Here is a 16,392-nt window from a genome sequence, read left to right on the forward strand (position 1 = left end):
TCATGTGACAATTGATGACTCGGTTTAGAAAATCTACTTGGTTCTCCAAAAAGGTTTCACTCGACAGGTTGATGAAGCTAAGGGAACGTTCAGGGAGAGTCAGGGATCCCCCTTACAAACGAAACAACTTCCTGATAATCTTGGTCTTACCTACGTGGTGGTGGTTGGAAAGTACCGAATCGAGGGCAGTTAGAGTCCTCTTTTGTAGGTTGTTTTCTAACGTTAGGGCCTCGTAACGTCTCTGGAAGTTTTCAAGTTCTTGTAGGCGTGCTATCTGGGTATTCTTATTTTTAATTTCTTCCTCGACCATCTTTTTGCGGAAGTCCTGAGTGAGTCGGCTTTGCTGTACTACTCGATCGTGAAGTCGTATATTTGTAAAAGAAAGGAAGCAGGTTCTCAGTAATGGAAATTGAGTTGAAAGCGACAGAATTGCGGCAGTTATTCAGGTTCCCCTCGTTTTCTAAATATTCCTGACAAAAAATTTGCCATTTACTAGGTGAACTGAAATTAGATCTCCGTATCCTTCCATCTATTTTCCCTTATGTGTAGACCTCAACGTTTCGTCTTGAGAAAGACATTTTCAATAATAAACTATGATAAGAAAAAGCACACAATTACATACAGCAGCGATGACTGTTGTACAAAAATAAATTGTACATGAATAATTCTGGTAATATATTAGAAAGATACAATATAGCTATACACAGCAACGATTGAATTATACATGAACAATATTGGCAATATATGAGAAAGGTACAATACAAGAGAGTGTTAAGAAAGCGAGTACTTACGTCACTATTTTCCAGATTCCCACCCCATCTTACTATGTTGCCAAACGGCTTCATGAGATCATTTCCCTTTACATCATTAGAACATACTCCCTCCGGTCTACTGAGGAATTTAGATATTCTAAGGGTTAATAAAACTGATGGAATATTGACATCATTAGATGCCTAAAATCTTTTCACTGAAATTCCTGTAATAAGAACCATCAATATCATTCTTGACTATGTATACCACAATAGGGACATTCCACCTCATCATATCCCTATGTTAACTTTAAAAAGAATTACCTGTCACTTGCGAAACAGAAGTTCCTTTCAGGTGCACAGTAGGAAACTTATGCATTCAACAAGACGGTGTAGCGATGGGGTCACCATTAAGTGTCGTCTTTGTTGATCCCTTTAGCCGTTTTGTGATATTGGGTCCCTTGCGTAATAAATCTGCTCCAGATTTTGTTCATGCTTTAGTTTCCCATGTTTTCTATCCTTACACTACTCCTTCTGTGTTGCTTAACAACAATGGGACTGAGTTTAAGAATGAGACCATAGCCATCATTTGCTAACAATATAACATCACCCAGACTTTTGTAACTGCTTCTCATCCCTCTTCTAACGTTATGGTAGAGTGGATGAATAGGAAAATACTTGACATCCTATGGCACGTTGCTGGTGACCCGTAGGAAACTTGAGAAGAATAGCTACCCCATGTCAGTGCCTGCATTAATAGCACTATAAATGTAGCAACAGGAAAGACACCTCATTATGTTATTCATGGTTCTGAGAAGAGGCTTACGTATGATATTTTGGATAGCCCTATTTACCCTCTACAATCCTGAAGATTACAGGCAACTTCAGTGTCATACACTGCATACCATTTATGATTCTGTCAAAGGGAAACTTCAGGATTCTAGATCAAACATGATAAAAAAAAAACATAAGGCTACATCTGTTTCCATCCAAATGGGTGATCATGTATATAAACAAACACCTGAGCGCCAGTCTAAGCTAAATAAGAAATTCACTTGTCCTTTTCTGGTGACGGAGAGGCTTCATTTAAATAAATTCATGGTTTTTTACACATTCTGATAGGCTTAAGAAGACTCAGGTGCTCATACCTAGATTTACCTGGCCTCCCCCAAGGTCCAATGTTTCCATAGTGTCAACCCCTGTTTATCACTCGTATCATCTACGTTCAAAAGGTACAATGCCTTGATAGTCAAGTGGGACTATTACGTGCAACTTTTTGTCATTATACCTCTTTCTATGAAGGTTGTAAATTGTGTAACATGACCGAGGGGGATGTGATCTATGTTTTCAATAGATATTTTGTACTTGTCTGCCAAATGTATGATTCTTCTGTAATTTTTAAATTATCCTATGTATTATTATATATCTTATTATGTATTTTATATCATGCCCCGGACGTCCGGCAATTTATGTCATGTTATTTCCAGATGTTACCTACTGCGCCAGTATATGTTTGTGCCTTTTGTGTGTCATATTTCAGTACGGTATATGTGTGTTCTTTGTCTATTTCTTTATTCTACATGCCTTATGATTGTCTGCTACTTGCCACGAATATTGTTTTCTTGGTGAGGGCACCGAGAGGTGATGGCCAAGCTATATAATGGTCAGATATATTGTAATTGTAACACTATGTAAAGATGTATAATTATGTATCACTGTATGGAACCATCTAGCTAGTTCCTGCTAATAGATTTGTATTTCCATCAATTAAGCGTGCCGACGCCGTGGAGCGTCAGTATTTTTCCATGTGTGGTTGAAGGCACACGCTCTCTATCGTGCCATACTTTTGTGTAAATAATTGTGTCAACGTGTTATAGCTTTCATTAACCTACCATTATAATCTTTGTCATCACCCCTTCGGTGGTCTTGTTAGAGAATTTGCGGTGTCGCCTTCAAGAAATTTCTGTCCTGACTTTCACCATAGAAATGAATGATAACGGTCTACTCCCCTTCCTGGATGTACTGGGGGAAAGAATACAGAATCGGGAAAAATTGTCAACACAGGCAGAGGTATTGGTTTCTGATGTGTGTAAGTGCTAATTTGAGGAGATCAACAGCGACTGGGTTGAATGGTTTCCAATGGGTAGGATAAGTTAAGATTGGAACATGACCATTCATATGACCTTTGTGAGTTCCACAAAAGTGACAAGCATCAATGTGGGAGTATATATACGTCCTCATTGTTAACCAGAAATAGTGTATTCTCGCTTGTGTAACGCATTTATCCTTGCCAAGTTGTGCGGCAATAGGGGAATCTTGTAGAAGTTTTAGAACTTCTGGAAGGAGGTCTGTTGGGACTACGAGCTGAAACACTGACCGGTTAGGTTCATGTTTGTTAGTTCATGTTGTTGTTTTTTATACAGTATATCATCAACTAACGTGTAATTGTCGAGATTGGGAGGGAAATTTTCTATGTCAGTTGTGTCTGCAGATTCGAGGAAGTATATAACACGTATCCAAAGAGGGTCTGATCTCTGCGCTGCGTATCCGCGCGTTTGTGTAAGCGTTACTGAAATTGGATTTTGAATAATGGTCGTGATATGGCGACTGAGAGCGTCTGCTACTAGGTTCGCTTTTCCTTGAACAAAATGAAAGGTGGGCATGAAGTCTTGTATAATGAGGAACCAGTGGGCAAGTTTTCCTGCAAGATTCTTTTCTTTAAAGAGATGTAAGTTTGGTTGATGGTCCGTGTAGATGTGTATGTCGTAACCAAGGATTATCTCTTTGAAATGTTTGAGTGCGTACATAGCAGCTAAAGCTTCTATGGCTGTGATGAGTAATTTTGTTCGTGTTTGTTGAGTGCGCCGCTAACATAAGCAATTGGTCGGAGTTTTATGCCGCGTTGTTGCATGAAGACTGCGTCAAGTCCGATGTAGGACGCATCTGTGTATATTATGAAAGGATGCTTGTGGTTTGGGCGGGCAAGGACAGGTGCCATGGTTAAGGCTATCTTTAAGTCATTAAAGGTTTTCTCTTGGTTAAGTGTCCAAATGAAGGGGATGTTCTTATTAAGTAGTGAAATTTATGGTGCTGCTATACCAACGTAACCTTGAATATAGTGCCTGTAAAAGACTGATAGACCATGGAATGAACGTATGCGTTCAACAGATGTAGGACATGAAAAATCAATGATTGCCTTGACCTTGTGAGTTAAGGAAATGCTCTATGAAGCGTATATCTTTCTAAAAGAAGTAGTACTTCTTAAGCTTCAGTTTAAAAATTGCTTTTCCTAGTCGCGAGAAGACAGTATAAAGAGTGTGTAAATGTTCACTAACGGATTTGGAAGCGATGATCACGTCATCGAGGCACATAAATTCTAAATGACCTTTGAGATCTACAAGGACTGTGTGCATAAGTCGTGTGAACACTAAAAGAGATGAAACGAGACCCATGGCTAGTCGTTTGAAGTGATAATGACCTGTGGGAGTGCTAAAGACCATCAGAGACCTAGACCCTGGAGAAAAGGGAATCTGGAAATATCTCGACATAAGTCCAAGGTTGTACCGGGTGTGGCTATTAATAAAAGTCAAAGTTATTCGGCGGTATACTGTAATCACTGACGTGTGTATACAAGGAGTACAAGCTCGGAACTGCCTGCCGCCAAGCTTAGGCGGGAACTCTCGAATGAGCGAGTATAACATTTGGTTCTTATTACATACATATTTATAAAACACTAATAATATATACAATGATAATAATGTACAATTTCATAATATTTATAAAAAGGGAAAATATGTATTTCCCAATCTAATAACACGCATGTACAATAGACAATGATAAGTGTACAATGCTATATGTACGTATGTATAATATACAACATAGGAGGCGAGTGAGAGGGGAAGCAACATACAAGTACAATGTACGATAATATACAACATAGGAGGCGAGTGAGAGGAGAAGCAACATGCAAGTACAATGTACGATAATATACAACATAGCATGCTAACACATCGCTCGGCCAGCACCACTCGGTGACCCCACCGAACAAACAAGAAAAAGACTGACCGAGGCAAAGAGAATCCAAAATACACAAGGACAAACCACCCACACACCACATATGCAACAGTGGCAGACAAAAGTGTGGAAAAAATGGATACAATAGCACACCCAATACATTAATTAAACACATACATAATTAATTTCATAAAGACAATACATACAAACACATAAAGGAACATAAGACTGGCGCCAGTTAACAAAAATACAAATACAGCAATTGCCGGACGTCCGGGACATGATACTTAATATCTAAACACGACAAAATACAATTCAAGACAGGACACTTAAGAGCTAAACAATATTTACACATTATAACCAAGAAAAGGACACACACAAAAAATGGTAAACATCACAAAGAATACATAACAATACACAATGAAAGTTTAGGTAATTACAGGACCCCTTGACCTAAGGTCATAATTATGAGGGGTAGATAAGCAAGGCATAGTTCTTACAGTGGGCCCTGGAGGAGGCCGGGTAAAGGCAGGGATAGGTACTTGAATCTTCTTGAGCCTGTAGAAGGACCAAAAATCCTGAACTTGTTAGGGTGTAGGCGTTCAGTCACCAAAAGGGGGCCCTCAAATTTACAATTCAATTTCAACTGGCGATCAGGCATGATCACCAACACCGATGGTCACAGGTTTTGCACGAGCATGTTGTTTCATCATGTCGGCCTTTGAAACATTCAGGTTATCTCGTACAGAATTATAAATGGCATGCATCACATGACTGGGTTTTACTATAGTCATCTAAATTGTAGAGGGAACGAGCAGGGATGTCAAGCACATCATATGGGAGCTGTTTCTCAACTCCAAAGATAACATTATGAGGCGTTTTGCCCATAGAAACATTAATGGTGCTATTGATACAAGCACTGACATGGGGAAGCCAATCCTCCCAAGACTCATGAAAATTACTAGCAAGGTGACGTAGGATCTCTAGAATTTTCCTGTTCGTCCTCTCAACAAGACCATTGGACGCTGGATGATAAGCAGTCACGAATGTCTGTTTGATGCCGTAACGTTCGCAAATACCTGCCAAAACCTCGTTCCTAAATTCCGTCCCATTATCACTAAGGAGCACCGAAGGAGTGGTGTATGGACACAACACATGGGAAACTAAAGCATGTGCTACAACTGGTGCAGATTTGTTACGTAAGGGAGCTAAGACTACAAAACGACTAAAGTGATCCACGCACACAAGGACATACACAGAGCCCTGCGTGCTACGAGGCAGTTGCAAAAGGTCTATAGCCACAGTCTGAAAAGGGCGAGAAGGAGTAGGGTACTCTAAGATGGGAGCAGTGCTCGTAGAACCTTTGTTCTGGGCACAAGAACTACACCGGGCTACATGAGAGGTAATGTCTAGTCGCATTTTAGGCCAATAATACTTCTTCCGTGCCATAGCCAGAGTTTTGTCACGACCTGGGTGACCAGTCTGAGGGGCATCATGAGCAAGGGACAAAACAACGGGAACTAGAGACTCAGGGATCACTAGCTGTGCCACATCTTGCTCAAACACTTCCACATTACGAATGAGAACCTTGTCCTGCAGGGAAAATTGGGACAGAGGTACTGGTAAAGCTGGTAAGGTGGAATCATCACCAGACTCCAAAGCATAAATGACTGCAGACCAAACAGGATCTTCACGCTGAGCTTTGGCCAGATCCTGCAGGGAAAAGTTATGAATCACGGTAACAGCAGCAACAGGGATATTCCGTGAAAGTGCTTAAGGGTTGGATTGAATTCCTCGATCGTGAGGAACCATCTGGCTAGGCAGCCTGACAGATTCTTGCCCTTAAAGAACTGAGTGATATCACGGAAGTGCTTTAAAGCCCACACCACTGCCAGGGCCTCTAAATGAGTAACAGAGTAACGGGACTCAGGCTTATTAAGTACGCGACTAGCATATGCAATAACATGAGGTCTACATCCATCTACTTGTTGCATGAGTACAGCTCCAATGCCTGTGCCAGAAGCATCTGTACAAATGGTAAAGGGGATACTATAATCAGGGAAGCCAACACAGGCGCTTCAGTAAGAGCAAGCTTCAAGGAATCAAAATCTTTCTGATGACCATCACGCCACTGGAAGAAAGAGTCCTTCTTGAGGAGGCGTGTAAGAGGAGAAGCAATTGAAGCAAAGTCTTTAATGAATGCACGATAGTATCCCGCAAGTCCAAGGAAGGAACGTACATTTTCAACTGACTTCGGTATAGGGAAGTCCTTCACTGCCTTGATTTTATCACCTGTGGTGTGGATACCATGTTTGTCTACAACATGACCTAGGAACTGGATACTAGCCTTGAAAAAAGAACACTTGGGCAAATTGAGTTTCAACCCAGCTTCAGCAAAACGTTGCAAGACCATGGACAACTTAGTAAAGTGGCTTTCCACATCTTTGGAAACTAGAATCAAATCATCAAGGTAAATAAAAAGTCCATCTCCAACTAAGCCATGAAAAATGGAGTTAACTAAGCGCTGGCAAGTCAAGGGAGCATTCCGCAAACCCATGGGGCAACGAAGCCATTCATAATGTCCACTGGGAGTCGAGAAAGCCGTGACTTTACGAGACTTTTCATCCAGGGGAATCTGCCAAAAACCTGCTTTTAAATCCAAGGTGGTGAACACCGTATTACCAGGGCCAATGGACTGGAGAAGTTCGCTCAAAACAGGCAGAGGATAATGGTCAGGTATAGTGACCTCGTTAACTCGTCTGTAATCAATAACTGGACGAAAAGATCCATCCTTCTTAGGCACCAAGAGAAGAGGCGAGTTCCACTCGGAGTGGGACTCCTGTACAACGCCTTCACGCAATAAGTCGTCAACCAAGGACTGGGCGATAAGCCGACGAGAGTGAGGTAGCCTGTAAGAGGGAACGTAAACAGGACGAGCACCTGGCTGAAGATCAATTCTATGAATCGCACGATCTGTAACACCTAGTGGGTCACCGGGCAAAGCCAAAGCCTGACGGTGGGTAACTAACAGTTCAAGGAGACGAGGCGTCTCATCAGGAAAATCAATCTCGCCTACGAATTTGGCATACTCAGAAGCTAAGTTAGCAGGATCACTTATTGGAGGAGACTGCAGTACAGAAGCCGCAACAATAGGCGAGTCCTGAAAAGCAACAATATCAACCACATCAAAGGAGCCCAAGTGGCTACCAGGAGAAAGAGGAATTGGAGCACCCGTGACGTTGGTTACCATCGCCGTGGTAACATGATCCTCGCGTACAGTGGAGAGAGTTCCTTCTAGTGCAAGCCGACGAATACGAATAGAGTTAGGCAAAGAGAGAACGTCAGATCCTATCGGGGCACCTGAGACGCGCACCGGAACTCGAACAGAACTTGAAGGTTCAATAAGATGCTCTCCTATAACAACAGCAGCACAATGAGAAACAGGGTTAGAGCGCTGAGAAGTTGGTACAGGCACATGTGCGGACTGATCAAGCATAGTAGAATCACAAACAGAAACTGGCCTACCTGATGCAGAGATATCACAATTGCAGAAAGTCACCACACGGCGACTAGGAGAAATATCTATGCCATGAGCTGTAAGAACATCAATACCCAGAGACAACCACAAAAGTGACATTGAAGAATGTAGCATGCGAGGGAAACTGTAAGGGAAGACAAACAGACCCAATAGCAGGCAAGGGGAAACCTTGCACAGAATGCAAATTATTACAAAAGGGAGATAAAGGGAGATTGTACAAGTCCCGAAGAGCAAAATAAGCCTTTCTACTTATGAGACTACGTTCTGCACCAGTATCTATAGTAAGTGAAAGAGGTGTATCCCTCGTAAGAACTTGAAAGGTTAATAATTGAGAAGACTCAACAGCTACCAAGGGGAGGATTTGAGACCGAACATTGCTGGTCAAACCTTTGGGTTGTGAAACACGCGCTGGTGAAAATGGGATTGCCGAGGCTGATGAGAAGTCTCTTCCCTAAGTTTCAAAACCTTGAAACACTGATCAGTAGAGTGTTTACAATGACCATGGATATGACAGTAACTGAGGCTAACCTGGGGTTCTACTCTAGAAGGGTCATGTGGAACATGAGAAGGAACATTAGGTACACAACTTTGAACAGGGGACTGTCTTGATTTATGTACCTGACGCCGACGGCGATAACAAAAATTACTCAAGTGACCAGACTTGTTACAAAAGGTACATAACAGGGGAGGGAGGGTAACTGTAGGTTGAGGAGAGCTATGACTAGGATATGTAGATCGAGAGGGTTGAGGAGAACAAGGAACATCGGTATGTTGAAGAGCATTGCTAATACACAAGGAACTAGAAGGCACTTCCCCAAGTTTACTGGAAAGCCTTGTCGCAAAAGACAAAAGAGTTTCATCAGTCTTATACTGGAGGGAAGATGCAGCTCTTCTCTCAAAAGGCACCAAAAATAGAATGTACAGCAGAAATTCCAAAATAAGACGAAATCTATCTAAAGTGATTTTGCCATTATCTACCTAATCTGAATGTGAAAGTGACTCTAAGGCATCAACAACAATTATACTGGCCTGAGATTGCGCCCGTCTATAATCAAGAGTGCCCAGTCGGGATACGAGAGTATCAGCCAGTTTGAAGCACCAATGGAACGAACCACCACCAGGGGTATCTGAAAAAAGTTTAAGGAAGTTAGACCTAAAGATGTCATAATTATAATCCAGAGATTTGGGATCTAAACACGACGCCGAAAGTAACTCCGATGCTAGAGAATTTGGCACAAGCTGGGACCTCACAAAGGAGATCTTTTCAGGCCCCGTCGAAACATTAGAATGCACTATGGAGTCCTCACATTGGCGGATAAAATCAGTCGCCCTATAATGGGGATCTTGACCAGAGAATTTCATAACCGACGGGTCTTGATGCAACAACGTCAATGTATGCGCCATTGTTTCAGCTGAGTTGTTTGACTTAGACTTAGACTTTGACTTAGACATGATAGGATTTGACAACTGTAACCCACTGCGTAATAACATACGAAAACACCGACACCAAGCAAGAAATAATGCAAATACAACACACTAGCACAAAGCATGAAATAATGTAAAATAATAATAATAATAATAATAATAATAATAATAATAATAATAATAATAATAATAATAATAATAATAATAATAATAATAATAATAATAATAATAATAATAATAATAATAATAATAATAATAATAATAATAATAATAATAATAATAATAATAATAATAATATAGAGAAATCACATGGACATGGGACACGAATGTAAGATAATGATATAATTCACACAAACAGAAGCATTGAAACACAGAAACAATGCAATACATATAGCAAATAATGAAGAAGAAAAATTATATTAAGACCGTAATTAGCAAAATTTACGTAAAAAAATATATAATGCACTGATACGTAAGTGTACACAAGACGTCACGGGTGACACCAACAGGTGACGCCGACAGGTGACGCCGGCAGGTGACGCCGACAGGTGACACAGACAGGTGACGCCGACAGGTGACACAGACAGGTGACGCCGACAGGTGACGCCGACAGGTCACGCCGACAGGTCACGCCGACAGGTCACGCCGACAGGTCACGCCGACAGGTGACGCCGACAGGTGACGCCGACAGGTGACGCCGACAGGTGACGCCGACAGGTGACGCCGACAGGTGACGCCGACAGGTGACGCCGACAGGTCACGCCGACAGGTCACGCCGACAGGTCACGCCGACAGGTGACGCCGACAGGTGACACCGACAAGTGACGCAGACAAGTGACGCCGACAGGTGACACTGACAGGTGACGCCGGCAGGTGACGCCGACAGGTGACGCCGACAGGTGACGCCGACAGGTGACGCCGCCAGGTGACGCCGACAGGTGACGCCGACAGGTGACGCCGACAGGTGACGCCGACAGGTGACGCCGACAGGTGACGCCGACAGGTGACGCCGACAGGTGACGCCGACAGGTGACGCCGACAGGTGACACCGACAAGTGACGCAGACAAGTGACGCCGACAGGTGACGCCGACAGGTGACGCCGGCAGGTGACGCCGACAGGTGACGCCGACAGGTCACGCCGACAGGTGACGTCGACAGGTGACGCCGACAGGTGACGCCGACAGGTGACGCCGACAGGTCACGCCGACAGGTCACGCCGACAGGTCACGCCGACAGGTCACGCCGACAGGTCACGCCGACAGGTCACGCCGGCAGGTCACGCCGGCAGGTGACGCCGACAGGTCACGCCGACAGGTGACGCCGACAGGTGACGCCGACAGGTGACGCCAGCAGGTGACGCCGACAGGTGACGCCGACAGGTGACGCCGACAGGTGACGCCGACAGGTGACGCCGGCAGGTGACGCCGACAGGTGACGCCGACAGGTGACGCCGACAGGTGACGCCGACAGGTGACGCCGACAGGTGACGCCGATAGGTGACATCGACAAGTGATGCCGACAGGTGACGCCGACCAAGGCTGCATGCACAGCAACTATAAACGAGCGTCCCGCAAAAGCAGACGGCGATATTAGTCCAAAAGAAGGCCGAACGTCTTCTTTTAAATAAAAAGTCACCGGTCCAAAGTGAGAAAGCACTATTACTTCTCTTAAATAAGCAATTTCTGTAGCCGAAAAGATTCTTTCTAAGCTGCCACCAAATGTACCGGGTGTGGCTATTTTAAATGAAAGTCAAAGTTGTTCGGCGGTATACTGTAATCACTTACGTGTGTATACAAGGAGTACAAGCTCGGAACTGCCTGCCGCCAAGCTTAGGCGGGAACTCTCGAATGAGCGAGTATAACATTTGGTTCTTATTACATACATATTTATAAAATACTAATAATATATACAATGATAATAATGTACAATTTCATAATATTTATAAAAAGGGAAAATATGTATTTCCCGATCTAATAACACGCATGTACAATAGACAATGATAAGTGTACAATGCTATATGTACGTATGTATAATATACAACATAGGAGGCGAGTGAGAGGAGAAGCAACATACAAGTACAATGTACGATAATATACAACATAGGGGGCGAGTGAGAGAAGAAGCAACATACAAGTACAATGTACGATAATATACAACATAGCATGCTAACACAAGGTCGTGAACACTACGTTGTTTTCACCGACGGAATGCAAGAGATCCTGTAATATAGGGATTGGGTGTCTATCTGGTATTGTAAGATTGTTTAAGTGTCTGAGGTTACTACTGCGTGGAAAGAACCATCGTGTTTAGAGACAACAAAGAGAGGGAAATTCCATTCACTGATTGATAATCCAATGATGTCTTGCGCAATCATGTCATGGATAAGGTCATTGACAACCATGCGTTTACTGTGTGGCATTCTATATGCGGGAATGTAACGTGGTTTAGGTTAGAATACCGCGGTCCGATTCATCACGGGTTTGTCATGGAATGACCTCAGAACGTCTAAGTCTCTATACCTTAAGACCAACATTCATCCACTCAACCAACGCAAACGCAAATTACACATGAAACACCTAGAAAGACTGCATGCCAAACACAAACACATGATTCGACACATCACACCATATCTCACCGCGCAGACAATTTGTATTCTGCACCTATCACCCTGGCGATATACACGAGAAATCGTGTATAACCAAGTGAATATTGCCCATTATATTCACTATTGCACACGGAAAGTAAAATCAACTCACTTTTCTTAGGAATATATACAATTCGCACAAACAAAAACACGTCCCCATGATTTTTCTTCTGCTTCAGTTGACTTCCTTGTTAATTTTCTCTCATACTGCATCTTCTCCTTTCAGCTTACCTCTGATTATTTTTTTATTCATTTATTTATTTTTCAGTGTCTCTGCTTTTCTCTACAACCATGTCTCTGACAATTTTCCCCGTTCTTGTTGGTATAGATGCAAGCCTCGATGTCAATGTTTCCTGCTACACGCCTACTGAGCCGCAATGGAAGCCCTAATAATCTCATAAAGGGGTAATTAGTGATAAGCCTACTACACCAAAGTATAAATGAAACATTGTCAGATACCATGGACAAAATACTCACATCAGTCATGAATGATGAAGATGATGAGTAATCAGTTACAAATTTAACTAAAGAAAGAAGTATCGCAAAGAACAGGAAAATTGAAGAGCAAAAGTAGATACTCTGGTGGTGAGAAGAGCTGATTTAATGAAGGTGGTACACACACACCTCGACTGTCCCCTGAGTAGCGTTCCCAATGAATAGCTCTTCAGTGGTGATGGAATGATCTAGCATGGGAAATGCAATTGCCTCTCTGCAGATAAAGTAGAGAAAATTTAGCTTATTAAAAGTCGTTTAAACCTGTCGAAATTCAAATACTGAACTAATACAGGATGGAAGGCATACTTTAATTTTGTTTTCATTTTTTTTTTTTTGTAAATAAGATCTAATATAATTTCAGTGATTCTTTTCTAGTATATCATCACAACATTTTGTCTCTTTTCTGTCCCAGAACCGAGGTAAAAGTGATTCTGATATTCATATTAAATATGCAAACTTCAATTCAAGATGACATTTGTCTAAATCTAACTTAATTCTACCAATTTCCAAAGGATGAAGGTTAGAAAGAGTGATTGGTAGGACGCATGACGTCTTGGGTATATGTACTTAATCATGGAAACACACAAGTCTTAGTTAATCATTTGAAGCGCACATCTTATAAGAATGTTAAGAATAATACGCACTCATTCACATTCGTAAGATTATAGTCATCACACAGCATCAGCATTCGCAAAATAATTGTGTATTCTTATTCATATCCACAAATTTAAATTTACATTTTGCCATGTTCCATGCACATTACATAGTAAAGATATAAAGGAAAGTGAAGCTTTAATCCATTGTAATTCGTAGTGTTCCATAGTCTGGGGATGCCAGGTCGTAAGAAACGACATGACATCGCCTTCCTTTCTAGGTTTATGGCTGCATCTAATTTTTGCATGTATGATATATCTCATCGAAAGATACGACAAGCTGGCCCCTACCGCAATTACATATTTGTATGTTGTAATACTGGAATCCTCGTCGGGATGACTGAAGTATGTTTCCTGTTTTCTGGACCAATAACCCCCCTGCCCAGTCTTGGCTGAACACCGGTTGGTGAGGCCCCACTAGTTAATCCTAGGGACCTCGGTGTCCAATGGGTCTCTGGCACAGAACCAAGCCTTGGGGAATCTTAAGAACCATGTTGATCCCAGACACCTCGAAAACCTGATTCTTTAAGAAGGGTCACATGTATCGAGTGAACACAACATAACAAAGTTCAAGGTATGTTTCTTTTAGAATTGACGCTTGCGTGTCTGTATCTATGAACACAACATAACGAAGTTCAAGGTATGTTTCTTTTAGAATTGACGCTTGCGTGTCTGTATATACCCTAAAAGATAGTAATAGAAATAATTTACATAACATGAGGTAGTGTTAGGGGAAAATGTGGATAAAAAAAGTCAACTGTGGGAAATATATCAAATACACTGAGATGATTCAATTTCAAGAAACTCCTGTCTCAAACAAAAATGTTCAAAGTGGGTTAATCAAGAAACGAAGGGAGAAATTTTCTTAGCTTCGTAGCTATAAACAAAACATCTAAAATTGTGAACTAAGTTGAGTCATGTGATATGTTAAGGTGAATTTTACTCATCTCTGATTTTTTTTTTTTTTCAAAGTTAATGAATGAGTAGGACATTTTGGTCGACACCGAACAATTATAATGGAAAAAAACTAAGTGTGGAATCCAAAAAATGTAACTAACATTTATCCCGAATAGGGATGTACAAAAAAATTAGCAAACAATATTCTTATATTAAATTCTCTCTGCTTCTCACTATCTCTCTCTCTCTCTCTCTCTCTCTCTCTCTCTCTCTCTCTCTCTCTCTCTCTTTTAAGAGTCTTAATAATGAACGTCTCTATCTGATTGAGGATAGCTTGGAGATCTTATCAATATTCGGCAGACGAAGGATCTTGTATAGTCAGCTTGCGTGTGGCTATTTCCCTTCGCGTTGGACCAAGATGTTACGGATTTCCTTTCTGTCTAATAAAAGGAGGATGGGAATAGCAGAATCAATCTGTATCCGCTTCATCAAACCCCTCATAGATATTTCGATACAACTCTAATCTTTACTTTTACCAATTAGGGGTGGGGGGATTCAGGAAAATGAGATAAAATAGAGGTTCGTCCGCACTCCATGGATAGCTTTGCTCACTTATAATCCCACCGGATACATACCAACCTTTATTCTCGTTCTTCTCTCGACACCAAAGTCTAGCCTCTGGAGACGACTATTGGATCAAAAGACGTCTTGAGCAACAAAAGTAACTTTGGCAAATAAACGAATACCTTGGCTACCAACATTTGCACTCTTGTCATGAATATTGCAAGAAATTCATACAAATTAAAGAACACTGGTTTAGACGTTAACAGAGCTTGTACCTTAAGTGGCCTCCTCCCAAACTTTTGTGTGTGCATGTTTGTGTATCTGTGTATGAAGGTATGTATGTGCATGTATTGGTATATGTGTGCATATATACATACATGTGTGTGTACATGTATGTGTGTATGTATGTAGACGTGAATGTGCGTGTTTATGCATGCATTTGAATGTGTGTACATGCGTACGTGTATGTAGGAGTGCAGTGTAATGTATATGTGTGTAGGAATTGTGATGTTCATGAACTATTTCGCACCGGTGTATTCTTGGTTTAATTTCAAAGCGCTCTCAACAGCGAGTATATTTGAAATGTGACAGAGGCAATTATATCCGGATGGGATTTTTTTTATTTTTTATGTAAACTGGACGCATGAATTCTTTTGTAATCGTTCTTCATGGGCGACGTGCGATTGATGAAACGATGCTCTTTTGGAGGATAAATCATAGCGCTAATTGAATATTCACATTTCAATTTCCTATAAGATTGTGTAGCAGCGAAAATTTGATATGAATTCAAATTATGTGTGTCGGCTTTTCGCATTGCTCCTGATTTTTGCATCGAGTCTGACAGTATATAAACAGGAAAATGTTGTGAAGAGGCGCAATTTCCTGAATGAGCCAACCTTGGTGAGGGCACGTGGAGACGATCAACGTCACAAAAGGCCTCTAATCTTCCCCCAAAGAATTGTTCTAAACAGCGAATATTAATTCTATCATCTAGATAAATTTAAGTACTTCTAGTTTGGCCTACGGAATAATGGGGAGCCTGGAAAATAACAGATGCTACGATGTCATTGTCGGGGTTGTAAGTATACTTTTATTTGTTGATACTTTATGTGCTATTGCGAACATCCGAACCTGACTCAGGAGACTTCAGAACTAAGGACCTTTTATTGTTGAGTATTTCTTACATATTCTTACACGTGGTAATTTCATATTGGGCATGTTCTGGTTCGGCGGTAGTACGCGAGGTTGGCAAGTGCATGGGCTCAAGACCTGGTAGCAGGGTAGAGTATATTGATTTTGTGTAATGGCCCCAACCGCTAAAACCAAAGCTATTTCGTGAGGCAACGTTCTCTTGGCCCCGAACAAGGGAGTTCATGACGTCAATCTTACTCACCTGCTTACTTAACTGTAAA

The sequence above is a fragment of the Oratosquilla oratoria genome, chromosome 7, assembly GCF_046742065.1.
Source record: "Oratosquilla oratoria isolate Oo_2021 chromosome 7, ASM4674206v1, whole genome shotgun sequence".
Classification (NCBI taxonomy): domain Eukaryota; kingdom Metazoa; phylum Arthropoda; class Malacostraca; order Stomatopoda; family Squillidae; genus Oratosquilla; species Oratosquilla oratoria.